General features: G+C 41.7%; 1 protein-coding gene and 1 pseudogene across 9 annotated transcripts in view; one reads left to right on the forward strand and one right to left on the reverse strand.

Moving 5' to 3' along the window:
• LOC129042357 (maestro heat-like repeat family member 5) overlaps positions 1-13186 on the reverse strand; it is a 78885-nt gene that overhangs the window by 17879 nt on the left and 47820 nt on the right. The window lies entirely within an intron of this gene.
• LOC129042358 (heterogeneous nuclear ribonucleoprotein A1-like) lies at positions 7462-8738 on the forward strand (annotated as a pseudogene).

Here is a 13186-nt window from a genome sequence, read left to right on the forward strand (position 1 = left end):
TGGCATGGGCCTACGTGTGTTCTTCAAGGATGGGGCTGGGGGTGGGGGGCGACTGGAAGTGGGCAAGTCACTGCAGGTGAGAGGCGGTGGTGTCCTGGGCTACGGTGGTGGCAGCAGGGGAGGGACACAGGCGGAGGTGGAGCTGGCAGGGTTTCCTAGGGGATGGGATGTGGGTGTAGAGAAGAGTTGGATGGCATCAAGAATTCCAGCCTGAGACGCTGGGAGCACAGAGTCACCAGGTGTGACATGGGGAAGCCTGCAGGAGGGGCAGGTTGGGGGAGGCCAGGGGTGTGGCCTGGCTGGGTCGGTGGGAGACGCCTGTGTGACATCCAAGGGCTGCTGTCAGGGGGTTGGGGGAGAGGCCTGGGCCAGAGGTGTCAGTATTTAGGGGATATTTGAAGCCAATGGGAATGGATGTGGCCACCATGAAACTGAGTGTAGCTGAGGAGGAGGATCAAGGGTCAGCCCTGTGGCCCCAGGGCTATGAAATCTGGGAGATGAGGAGGAGCCAGTGGAGGAGGCTGAGCGGGAGTGGCTGGGGAAGTAGGAGGAGAGCCGGGGAGGGCAGCGTTCCCAGGAGGAGAGAGTCACTGGCTGAGTCAAATTCTGCTGACAGGTCACATAAGGTGGGGACAGAGAATGGACTATTGGACCTAGTGACATGAGGTTACTGATGACCTTGACAAGAACATTTTATTGGAGCAGCAGTGGACAAAGTCTGGTTCATGTGGGTCTACGAAGGAATGGGAGCTACAAGTCACAACCCAAAGACAAACAACCCAATTCAAAAGTGGAGAAAGGGCTTGAACAGGCATTTCTCCAAAAAAGATAGGCAAATGGCCAATAAGCACATGAACCGATGCTCAGGGAAACACAAATCAAAACCACAATATGTCACTTCACACCTCCTAGGATGGCTACAGCCCCAAGATGAGAAACACCAAGTGCTGGTGCGTATGTGGAGACACAGAAACCCTGGTACATTGCTGGTGAAAATAGAGAATGGTGCAGTTGCTATGGAAAATGGTACAGCAGTTCCTCAAAAAGCTAAACATAGTACGGCCACATGGCCCAGAAACTTCACTCCTAGGTACACACCCAAAATAGCTGAGAGAAGGGTCTCGAACATGCTTGTATGCCAATGCTGACAGCATCGTTATTCATGATGGCCCAAAGGTGGAGGCCACCCCGAGTGTCCATCAACAGATGAATGGATAAATAACATGTGGCCTACTCGTGCAGTGGATTATTATTCAGCAATGAAAAGAAATGAAGTTCCGATACATGCTATGGCATGGATGAACCTTGAAAACATTAGGCAGAGGGAAAGAATCCAGACCCGAAAGGACAAATATCATATCATTCCACTTACATGAAATGTTGAGAATAGCCAAATTCATAAGACAGGAAGTAGATTAGAGGTTATCAAGGGCTATAGGGAGGGGAAGATGGGGAATTATTATTTAATAGTTACACAGCTTCTGTGTGGGGTGATAAAAAAGTTTTAGAATTAGACAGTGGTGATAGCTGTGCAACAACGGCAAATATAATTAATGCCACTGAATCATACACTTAAAAGTGAATAAAATGACAAAGTTTATATTATACATATTTTACTACAATTAAAAAATCATGTAATATGCCAAACCCATTGAATTGTACACTTTAAATGGACAAATTGTGTAGTATGTGAGTTATAGCTCAATAGATCTGTTTTTTAAAAAAATGAATGAGAAGACTTCTTCATCTTCCGGTAGTGGTGCACTAAGCTACTTGAATCAGCTCCTCCACTGAAAACAACTACAAAGGTTGGAGAAAATATAAACATGTAGGCTGGGCATGGTGGCTCATACCTGTAATTCCAGCACTTTGGGAGGCAGAGGTGGGTAGATCACTTGAGGTCAGGAGTTCGAGACCAACCTGGCCAACATGATGAAACCCCATCTCTACTAAAAACACAAAAATTAGGTGTGGTGGCACGTGCCTATAATTCCAGCTACTTGGGAGGCTGAGGCAGGAGAATAGCTTCAACCCAGGAGGCAGAGGTTGCAGTGAGCCGAGATTGTGCCACTGCTCTCTAGCCTGGGTGACGAAGTGAGACCCTGTCTCAAAAAGAAAAAAAAAAAAAGAAAATATAAACAAGGGTCCTGAGAGTATTAAAGAGATGACAAGACTGTAAGAAATTGCAAGGCCAACATGTGGGGAATATGACGACCCTGAGGGGTGGGGAGCAGGAAAGCTACTGATGCCTTGGGGGCATCTGACAATTCTGGAAAATTAGATCCTTTGTTCTGACAGCCTTGTGGGATGAAGGGACAGAGACCTAAGCTCAGAGACTGCACAACATGGTTAATCTCATAGGAGACCCTCGGCCACTTCCAGACTGGTGCCTAAGCAGGTGTGAAAAATCCAAGCAAATTTCAGCCACGTTTGAGTTGAATGGGGGCATCCAGGGAACCTAAAGCATTGGATTAGGTTTAAGGTAATCACGGGCTTACCTTAGGTATCCTTAGGTGCTTGGCAGAGACAAAGACAAGTTGTTTTTGTTGGAGGAAAATACCTTAATTATGGGCCCCAAATCATTCCTACATTTTTTTTTCCAAAAACAACATCCAGTATGTAGTCAAAAGATAATCAGACACATGAGAAAGGCAGACTCCATCGGCAACATACAGCAAGAATAACAAATAAAGTAGACCTGAAAACTTAGAATTGTCAGGCATGAACTATGAAACAAATACTTGACTATGAATACAGGAATAAAAGACAAGCTTAAAAATGTCTTCAGGGACTAGGAACCTAGAAGTGATATAGCAGGCGAGAAAAAGAACCAAAATGACATTTTAGAAATAAAAAATACCAAATCTGAAATAAAAAAAATGCAATGGAAAACTTTAACATCACATTGACATGGTTAAAGGAGAATTAATGAACTAGAAGATAACTCAAAATAAATTATACAGAATTCAGCAATGAGGGACACAAATATGGGGTAAGCCGAAGGGAAGTAAGAAATTGTGCTGAATATCTTCCGCTTGCTCCCGCAGATATAATCTCTGCTCTTCCCCATCCTGCCTCATGCCCCAGGAAGCTGACCTGTATAGACGGCATCAAGAAGCTCTCTTGACCTTTGGCTTCCAGTTGACTTGGCTAATGGTGAGCACTAGCAGGAGGTCAGAAGGTGGGAGTGGAGGGAAGTCAGGGTATTTATACCGCAGAGTCTCTCCCTGTGGGTGGCCACAGGATTGCTGTGTCCATCTGTCCTGTGGTCTAGCCATATAGACATCCTTGGTTCTGGGAGCACTCCCATTCCCTGCCCCTTTAGGTCTAGAAGGTGGCAATGACTCAACATTGTTACTTTTCCTGGGGCACTGGCCCTTCCCCTGTCAGTCACATTAAACTCTACCCCTTGTCCAACAGCTCTTTTATTAAATTTTCCACCTCAACCAATTTGAGTGTGTTATCTGTTCCCCTCAGCACTCTGAGTGATCTAGTGAAATAGAGGATATGGTAAGATATTGACATGTGCCTAATCAGTGCCCTAGAAGGAAAGTGAGAGAGAATGCAGGAGAAGCACTATGTGGAGAGATAATGGCTGGGATTCTTCCAGAACCAGAATATTCCAGAACAGGAATTCAAGACAGGATAAACATAAAGAAACCCATTCCTAGACACACTGTGGTGACTTATCAGACAAATAAAAACAAACAAAACAACAAACTTTCCCAAACCAGAAAAAACCAGAGTACTGTAAAACCAGTCACGGGATAAAGCACATAGCGTGATGAAAAGAGCAGCTGCCCTGCTGATAGCTGACTTCTCAACAGCAGCAATGGAAGCCAGTGACAGTGGGATGTTAGCTTGGCGTGCAGAAAGAAAATAACTGCCAGTATTGAATTCTATACCCAGTGAAGTGTCTATCAAAATTGAAGATGAAATGAAGACATTTTCATATAAAACTGAAAGCATTTGCTAACAGCAGACCCAAATTAAAGGGGGTTCTAAAGGATGTGCTTTAGGTTGGAGGAAAATGGCCTCAGGTGAGGGGTATGAGGCTTAAAAAGAAATGAAGAGCAAAGAAAATAGTGAAAATGTGGGCAACTCTAAATGAATATTGACTTGTGAGATTTAAAAATATACGGAATTAAACGACAAGGGCACTAAAATTGGGAATGTGTTCAGTCAGTTGAAGACTCTGAAGGTTCTTTTTTTTTGGTCTGGAAAGAAAGTAAAGATGGTAAATTCAATCCCAAATATATAAACAATTATATTACATGTAAATTGAATAAATGCTTCAATTAAAGACAAAGGTCATCAGGCTATAAAAACCCAACTAAATGCTGTTTACAAAAGACACATCTAAAACAAAAGAATGTAGAAATAGCAAAAGTCTGGAAAAAGGCATACTATGCAATATCAACAAAAGAAAACTGGTGTTATTATGACTAGAGACTTAATATTAAACAATATAAACTCTAAAAAACTACAGTAATATTAGGCAAATGGAAATCTCCAAGTATCTGCAACATAATGCCCTTCATATGAAAGTATAAAAATTATAACTCACATGAAATTATAATTTATATGAAATTAGAAAAACAATAAAGTACTTTTAGGAATATGTTTAGGTGCAATAAAACTAAATAAAAGAAAGCAACGGAATGATGAACCTTAGATATGGTGAGCCAGGGGACTGGAAATTAGCAATGGCGGACAACACAATAGAAACGTGTGCAGGATACTTGAATAGGCATATCACCAGAGGCTAAAAAGAAATGAAAAGATGTTCAACTTCTTTATTTAATCATGAAAGTGGGAACGAATACCACAATACTGATTAATAGCACCACCAGATTGACTAAAACTTTGATTACTGGCTAAAAAGTGAATGCTAAGTGTTAGTAAACTGCGGAGTAACAAGAACTCTAAAAAAAATACTGCTGAGAGTGTGAATCAGTACAAGCTCTTTGGAAACATTTTGCATTATGTATTAGAGTTGGATATATGTATAGCTTTATGATGCAGACATTTCCATCCTAGATGCATACACTGTGGAAACTGAGAGCTTATGTACATCCAGGCACATGTATAAGCAAGTTCACTGCAGCATTGCTAACCATAGTACCAAATAGGAAATGACCCAAATGTTAACCTATAGTAAAAAGAATAATTGGCATTCATAAAATGGAATACTATACAGCAACAAAAATGAATGAACTACAACATGTTAAAATGAATCTTAGACACATCATATTGGAGGAAAAAAAAAAAGCCAGACATGCTGGGCATGGTGGCTCATGCCTATAATCTCAGCGCTTTGGGACGTCAAGGTGGAAGGACTGCTTGAGGCCAGGAGTTTGAGATCAGCCTGGGCAACATAATGAGACCCCACCTCTTCAAAAAAAAAATTAGCCAGGTGTGGTGATGCATGCCTGTAGTCCTAGCTACTCATGAGGCTAAGGTGGGAGGATCACTTGAGCCCAGGAGTTTGAGGTTACGATGAGCTATGATTGTACCACTACACTCTAGCCGGGGCAACTAAGTGAGACCTTGTCTCAACAAACAAACAAACAAACACCCAAGCCAGACAACAGAAGAATATTGGAAGACTACATATTGTACAATTCTGTTTATACTTTTAGGACACACCCCACCATGATTTCGCGTATTTCTAAGAAAGAAAAAATGGCCAAGATGGGAGTCTTATAGGAGACCCCAGCATACAGCTGGGACCCAAAGGTCTGCATGTACGGTTTAAGGGTGATCAAAATAAACAAACAAAACTCGGCCCTGCAGAAAGAAAAATCGAGAAAACTTTCATGCTTCAGTCAGCATACTGGGTGGAATTGGGAAGGGGTACAGATATCCTGAGGATTTGAACCCAAACCTGTTTGGATGCCTGAATTCACACCAATGTGGCCCAATAAAATCTCAAGCAGAGACTTTTAAATTTAAAGTGGTCTCAAACTAACAGTGCCCCCAGGTGACTGGCAGAAAACTATATAAATCCAGGTGTTAAGGCACCATCAATGTAAAATGCACCCTGATTTCATAAATGTTAAAATGTGAAAAAAAATGCTTCTTAGAGTTGAGGAAACAAGATGAAAATTCCAATACAATAAAATAGAACTGTAAACTTCTAGGTAGCTGAAGACGATGCCTGTTGCCTAGGTCTCCACCTCTCAAAATTTCCTTGAGATACAACAGAAAGAGAAGGGAAATAAAAATGCACAAAAACTATGACTCCAGTGCAAATTCAGAGAGTTCCCGAACTTCAAAATTAAGCAGAAAGAGAAGAGTGTCAACCTTAGCATGAAATCTCTACTGCTCCCGCCCTATCCCGTTCTACCATAAGGCTTTGATAAAGGCAGGCTGAGAGAAACTGGGGGGAAAGAGGGAAGGGAGGAGCTAGCAACAGGGCTTGAGATTGATATAAAGCCTAAAGCACCTTCTAGAAGACTAAGTCCACCCTAAGTCTTAAAAAAAAAAAAAAAAAGTTCAGGTGTCAGAGCCCTAATCACAGAGAAGTGACTTAAAAGTATGCCTGCTTTGGAGGGCGGTCTTCAAAATGCACAGATTTTGGGAAAGGAAAGGGCAAAAAAGAAAGCAGAGGTATCCTTTGGAGATTAGGTGGTGATAGGGAAAGAGGTAAAAGGGAAAAATGTACAGCCCTGTAATAGAAATGGAACCAAAACATTGGAGGATCCATAATCCTTTTGCTTACCACCCAAACAGTCTATTAAATTATCTGGACTTTGCTGTATTGACAGAAGAGGGTGCCATTGAACTTAAAATCACATAAAACACTCAAAGAACACAAACATGAACAGGAACAAAATTAACAGATCCATAGAATTATTGTAAAAAATGAGAAAACAAAAATCAGCACACACAAAATAAGGAACTCCCCCCTGGAAAAAATCACAATACAGGAAAAAACCCTAAGACTACATTCATTCTACGTGTCATTAAATATGCTCAAATAAGCATTTAAAGATATAAAAACTACCTTGAATTATGAGTTCAAAAAAGGACAAAAAAATCCAACAGGAGCTGCAAAGAGAGTTGATTGACTTCAGGAAAGAAATGGATGAGATGAAGAAATTATCTCAGAAATGAAGAAAGAGTATAAGGTGTCCAAGAGAGATAAGACTCAAATGATAATTTAAAAAGGGGCATTTAGGCAAACAAGAAAAGCAACCAAGAGGATGAAAGTGAATTTAAGAAAGAGTCAACGGGGTCAGAGGGAAAGTAGTGAAAATGGAAGACAGGAGGAATAGCATTTGTATTATTGGAGTCCCTGAGGAAGAAAAACAGCAATGGAACGTGACTGATATTTACAACTTTAACCAAGAAAATTTTCCGGGAGTAGCAACCTCAAAAACATTTCAATTCTTTTTTTCTTCTGCCCGTGGATGCCCCTGAAGAAGCATCGTTAAAGTCTCTCTTCTTCCTGCTGTCATGTCTAAGTCCGAGTCCCCTAAAGAGCCCGAACAGCTGAGGAAACTCTTCATTGGAGGGTTGAGCTTTGAAACAACAGATGAGAGCCTTGAGGAGCCATTCTGAGCAATGGGGAACACTCACGGACTGTGTGGTAATGAGAGATTCCAACACCAAGCGTTCCGGGGGTTTTGGGTTTTTCACGTATGCCACTGTGGAGGAGGTGGATGCAGCCACGAATGCAAGGCCACACAAGGTGGATGGAAGAGTTGTGGAACCAAAGAGAGCTGTCTCAAGAGAAGATTCTCAAAGATCAGTTGCCCACTTAACTGTGAAAAAGATATTTGTTGGTGGCATTAAAGAAGACACAGAAGAACATCACCTAAGGGATTATTTTGAACAATTTCGAAAAATTGAAGTGACTGAAATCACGACTGACTGAGGCAGTGGCAAGAAAAGGGGCTTTGCCTTTGTAACCTTTGACGACTATGACTCTGTGGATAAGCTTGTCATTCAGAAATACCATACTGTGAATGGCCACAGCTGTGAAGTTAGGAAAGCCCTGTCAAAGCAAGAGATGGCGAGTGCTTCATCCAGCCAAAGAGGTCGAAGTGGTTCTGGAAACTTTGGTGGTGATTGTGGCAGTGGTTTCGGTGGGAATGACAACTTTGGTCATGGAGAAAACTTTAGTGGTTGTGGTGGCTTTGGTGGCAGCCGTGGTGGTGGTGGGTATGGTGGCAGTAGGGATGGCTATAATGGATTTGGTAATGATGGAAGCCATTTTGGAGGTGGTGGAAGCTACAATGATTTTGGCAATTAGAACAATGAGTCTTCAAATTTTGGCCCTATGAAGGGAGGAAACTTTGGAGGCAGAAGCTCTGGCCCCTATGGTGGTGGAGGCCAATACTTTGCTAAACCATGAAACCAAGGTGGCTATGGCAGTTCCAGTAGCAGCAGTAGCTATGGCAGTGGCAGAAGATTTTAATTAGGAAACAAAGCTTAGCAGGATAGGAGAGCCATAGAAGTGACAGGGAAGCTACAGGTTACAACAGATTTGTGAACTCAGTCAAGCACGGTGGTGGCAGGGCCTAGCTGCTACAAAGAAGACATGTTTTAGGCAAATAGTCATGTGTATGGGCAAAAAACTCGAGGACTGTATTTGTGACTAATTGTATAACAGGTTATTTTAGTTTCTGTTCTGTGGAAAGTGTAAAGCATTCCAACAAAGGGTTTTAATGTAGATTTTTTTTTTTTTTGCTCCCACGCTGTTGATTGCTAAATGTAATAGTCTGATCGTGATGCTGAATAAATGTCTTTTTTTTTTTTTTAAATGTGTGGTGTAAAGTTAGTCTACTCTGAAGCCATCTTAGTAAACTTCCCCAACAGTGTGAAGTTAGAATTCCTTCAGGGTGATGCCAGGTTCTATTTGGAATTTATGTACAACCTGCTTGGGTGGAGACGCCATTGTCTTCAGAAACCTTGGTGTAGTTGAACTGATAGTTACTGTTGTGACCTGAAGTTCACCATTAAAAGGGATGGCCCAAGAAAAATCATGGAATTGTTGGTTATAAAAATGATTGTTGGCACATCCTATGAAATATATATAAATTGAATAATGGTACCAGATAAAACTATAGATGGGAATGAAGCTTGTGTATCATCCATTATCATGTGTAATCAATAAATGATTTAATTCTCTTGAAAAAAAAAAGATCTCAATCTACAAAATCAAAGAATGTACCAGGTGCCTGGGAACATTAACCCAGAATGATCAGCTCTGAGACATTTCCTAACTAAATGATTAGATTTCAAAGATTACAAAACAATCTTAAAGTCTCTGGGCAAGAAGATCAAATAACTTACAAACTCCAAAAAAACCCCTATTGTCATTAACTTTTAAAAAACAACGCAAGGCAACGATGAAACAGCATATAAAAAATACTTAATAAAATAAAATGTGAACAAAGAATTTTATATCCAGCCAAACCATTCTTCAAATAAAGAACTTTCAACATAAAAGAACCTAAAGAATTCTGAATCTTTTGGAGGATGACTAAGATGACTGGAAAACTTCAGCCTAGGAACTGATGGTGTGCCTGTAAACACAAAGTGTGGAGATGAGGGTGGAGCAGTAGAGTGTCAATGTTCAATGTTTTGACAAAGTACAAATATGTAACTGAAAAATGGGAGAAGAAAGGAAACAGAAAGAGGAAAATAGAATAATTTCACTGACTGTTGTGCAGAAAATAGGTGGGAATTAAAGAGTATTGGGGTAGGAGGTGGGACACGGACACAGGACCAAATTGGGGACTAGCTATCACAGGGATGGGGCAGAAGCACCTTTCCATAAGGCACACCCAGCGGCGTGCCATGTCAGTTTACCATGGCCATGGCTACGCCGGGAGGTTACCACCTCTTTCCACGGCAATGACCTGATGACCCCGAAGTTACCACCCTTTTCCTAAGAATTTCTGCATAAAATACCCCGTAATTTGCACGTAATTAACTGCAGAAGTGCCTCTGAGCTGCTCCTCTGGGCTCACGGCCTCTGGGTAGCCCTGCTCTGTAAGAAGCAGGCCTCTGCTGCTGCTGCGCATGGCCGCTTCAATCAAAGTTGGTGTCTAACACCATTGGCTTGCTCCTGAATTTTTTCCTGGGCAAGGCTAAGAACCTTCCTGGGGTAAGCCCCACCTTTGGGGCTCACCAGTCCTGCATCAGTATCAAATAAAAAGGATAAACCTGGCCAGGCACGGTGGCTCACGCCTGTAATCCCAGCACTTTGGGAGGCTGAGGGGGGTGGGTCACCTGAGGTCAGGAGTTCAAGACCACCAGCCTGGCCAACATGGCAAAACCCTGTCTTTACTAAAAATACAAAAATCAGCCAGGCGTGGTGGTGCACACCTGTAATCCCAGCTACTTGGGAGGCTGAGGCAGAGGAATTGCTTCAACCCAGGAGGCGGAGGTTGCACCGAGCTGAGATTGCACCACTGTACTCCAGCCTGGGTGACAGAGCAAGACTCCGCCACACACACACACACACACACACAAAGATAAACCTGATATTAAAGGGCTGAATAATAAAATGGGGACTAAGGGACTAAGGGCATTAAAATAGGTTAGGAGCACAAAGGTAACAACTAGGACAAAAATGCATTTCCTAGATTAAAACAAAACTGAAGTTAAAGAGCAAAGAATGCACCTCTTGTAGAGAAAGAAACAGCAAATATCATGGAATACACACAACTACAAAATGTCATGACAGATAAACATATCAATCACATCAATATCGACAGGCTTCACTCACCTATTACAAAAGATTTTCAATTTGGATTACAAATCAGGACAAACTTTGTGCTGTATTTAAGATGGAGACCTAAAACAAAGGGATTCCCAAAGGCTAAAATAAAGAAGTAGAGAAATGCACACTGGGCAAATGGAAAAATAAAAAAGCAGGTTAATGATTCTGAACAGACAGTAGAATTCAAGTCCCCAAAGCATTAAGTGTGGCAAAGCAGGGCATCTCAATACTAAAAGTCATGGTTCATAAACATAGAATACTTGTGACTATGTATGTGGCAAATAACATGGCAACCACTTTCACAAAGTAAAAGTCCAGGGATTGAAAGTATAGATAGAGACACACCAATGTTTCTTTAGCGAGACTTTAACACACACTCAGTCCAAGACAGATCAAGAGGACAGAAATTAAGTATGTAGAAAACCTCGACAACACAATCAAGGTAAACCTTATACATATAGAGGCACACCTCGTTTTACTGTGTGTCACTTTATTGTACTTTGCGGATATTGCATTTTTTACGAGTTGAGGGTCTGTGACAACCCAGCGTCGAGCAAGTCTGTTGGTGCCATTTTTCCAGCAGCGTGTGCTCACTTCATGCCTCTGTGTGATATTTTGGTAATTCTCACAGTATTTTAAACATCCTCATTATTATTAATCAGTTATGGTGATCTGTGATCAGTGATCTTTGCTGTTACTATTGTAATTGTTTTAAGGCACCATGAGCCACACCCATATAAGATGCCAAACGGAATCCATAGATGTTGTGGGTTCTGACTGCTCCACCCACTGGCCGTTCCCCCATCTCTCTTCCTTTCCTTGAGCCTCTCTATTCCCCAAGACACAACAACATTGAAATTAGGCCAATTAATAACTTAACATGGGCTCTAAGTATTCAAGTGAAAGGAAGAGTCCTATTTCTCTCACTTTAAATCAAAGACTAGAAATGATTAAGTTCAGTGAAGAAAGCATGTTGAAAGCCAAGATAGGCCCAAAGCAAAGACTCTTTTGCCAAACAGTGAGCCAAGCTGTGAATGCACAGGAACAATTATTGAAGGAAATGAAAAGTGCTACTCCAGTGAACACACACATATGAAGAAAGTGAAACAGCCTTATTGCTGATATGGATAAAAGGTTTTAGTGGTTTGAGGAGAAGATCAACCAACCACAACATTCTCTTAAGCCAAAGCCTAATCTAGAGCAAGGCCCTAACTCTTCCACCCTATGAAGGCTGAGAGAGGTGGTGAGGAAGCTGCAAAAGAAAAGTCTGAAGCTAGCAGAGGTTGGTTCACGATGTTGAAGGAAAAAAGCCATCTCCATAGCATAAAAGTGCAAGATGAAGCCTCAAGTGCTGGTGGAGAAGCTGTAGCAAGTTATCGAGAAGATCTAGCTAAGATCACTGATGAAGGTGGCTACACTAAACAACACATTTTCAATGAAGAAACAACCTTCTATTGGAAGATGCCATCTAGGACTTCCGTAGCTAGAGAGGTAAAGTCAAAGCCTGGCTTCAGACTTCAGAGGACAGGTTGACTCTCGTGTCAGGGGCTAATGCAGCTGGTGATTTTAAGTTGAAGCCAATGCTCATTTCCCATTCTGAAATTCCTAGGGCCCTTCAGAATGATGCTAAATCCACTCTGCCTGTGCTCTAGACATGGAATGACAAAGCCTGGTTGACAGCGCATCTCTTTACTTCATGGTTTACTGAATATTTTAAGCCCACTGATGAGACCTACTGCTCAGAACTAAAAGATTCCTTTCAAAATGTGAGTGCATATTGACAATGCACCTGTCACCCAAGAGCTCTGATGGAGATGTACAAGGTGATTGATGTGGTTTTCCTGCCTGTGAACACAACAACCATTCTGCAGCCTATGGATCAAAGAGTCATTCTGACTTTCAAGTCTTATTATTGAAGAAATACACTTTGCAAGAGGGTAGCTGCCATAGATAGTTGTTTCTCTGATGCATCTGGGCAAAGTACATTGAAAACCTTCTGGAAAGGACTCACTATGCTAGATGCCATTAACAACATTCGTGATTCATGGGGAGGAGGGCAAAAGAGCAACATGAACAGCAGTTTGGAAGAAGTTGATTCCAACCCTCACAGATGACTTTGAGGGGCTCAAGACTTTGGTGGAGGAAGTAACTGCAGATGTGGTAGAAATAGCAGGAGAACTAGAATTAGAAGTGGAGCCGGAAGACTGAATTGCTGCAATCTCATGATCAGACTTGAACAGATGAAGAGCTGCTTCTTATGGATGAGCTAAGAAAGTGGTTTCTGAGATGGAATCTACTCCTGGTGAAGATGCTGTTGAAATGACATCCAAGGATTTAGAATATTCCATAAATTTACTGATAAAGCAGTGGCAGGGTTTGAGAGAATTGACTCCAAATTTGAAAGAAGTTTTACTGTGGGCAAAATGCTATCAAACAGCATCACATGGC

This window comes from Pongo pygmaeus, chromosome 7 (genome assembly GCF_028885625.2).
Source record: "Pongo pygmaeus isolate AG05252 chromosome 7, NHGRI_mPonPyg2-v2.0_pri, whole genome shotgun sequence".
NCBI classification, from domain to species: Eukaryota; Metazoa; Chordata; class Mammalia; order Primates; family Hominidae; genus Pongo; species Pongo pygmaeus.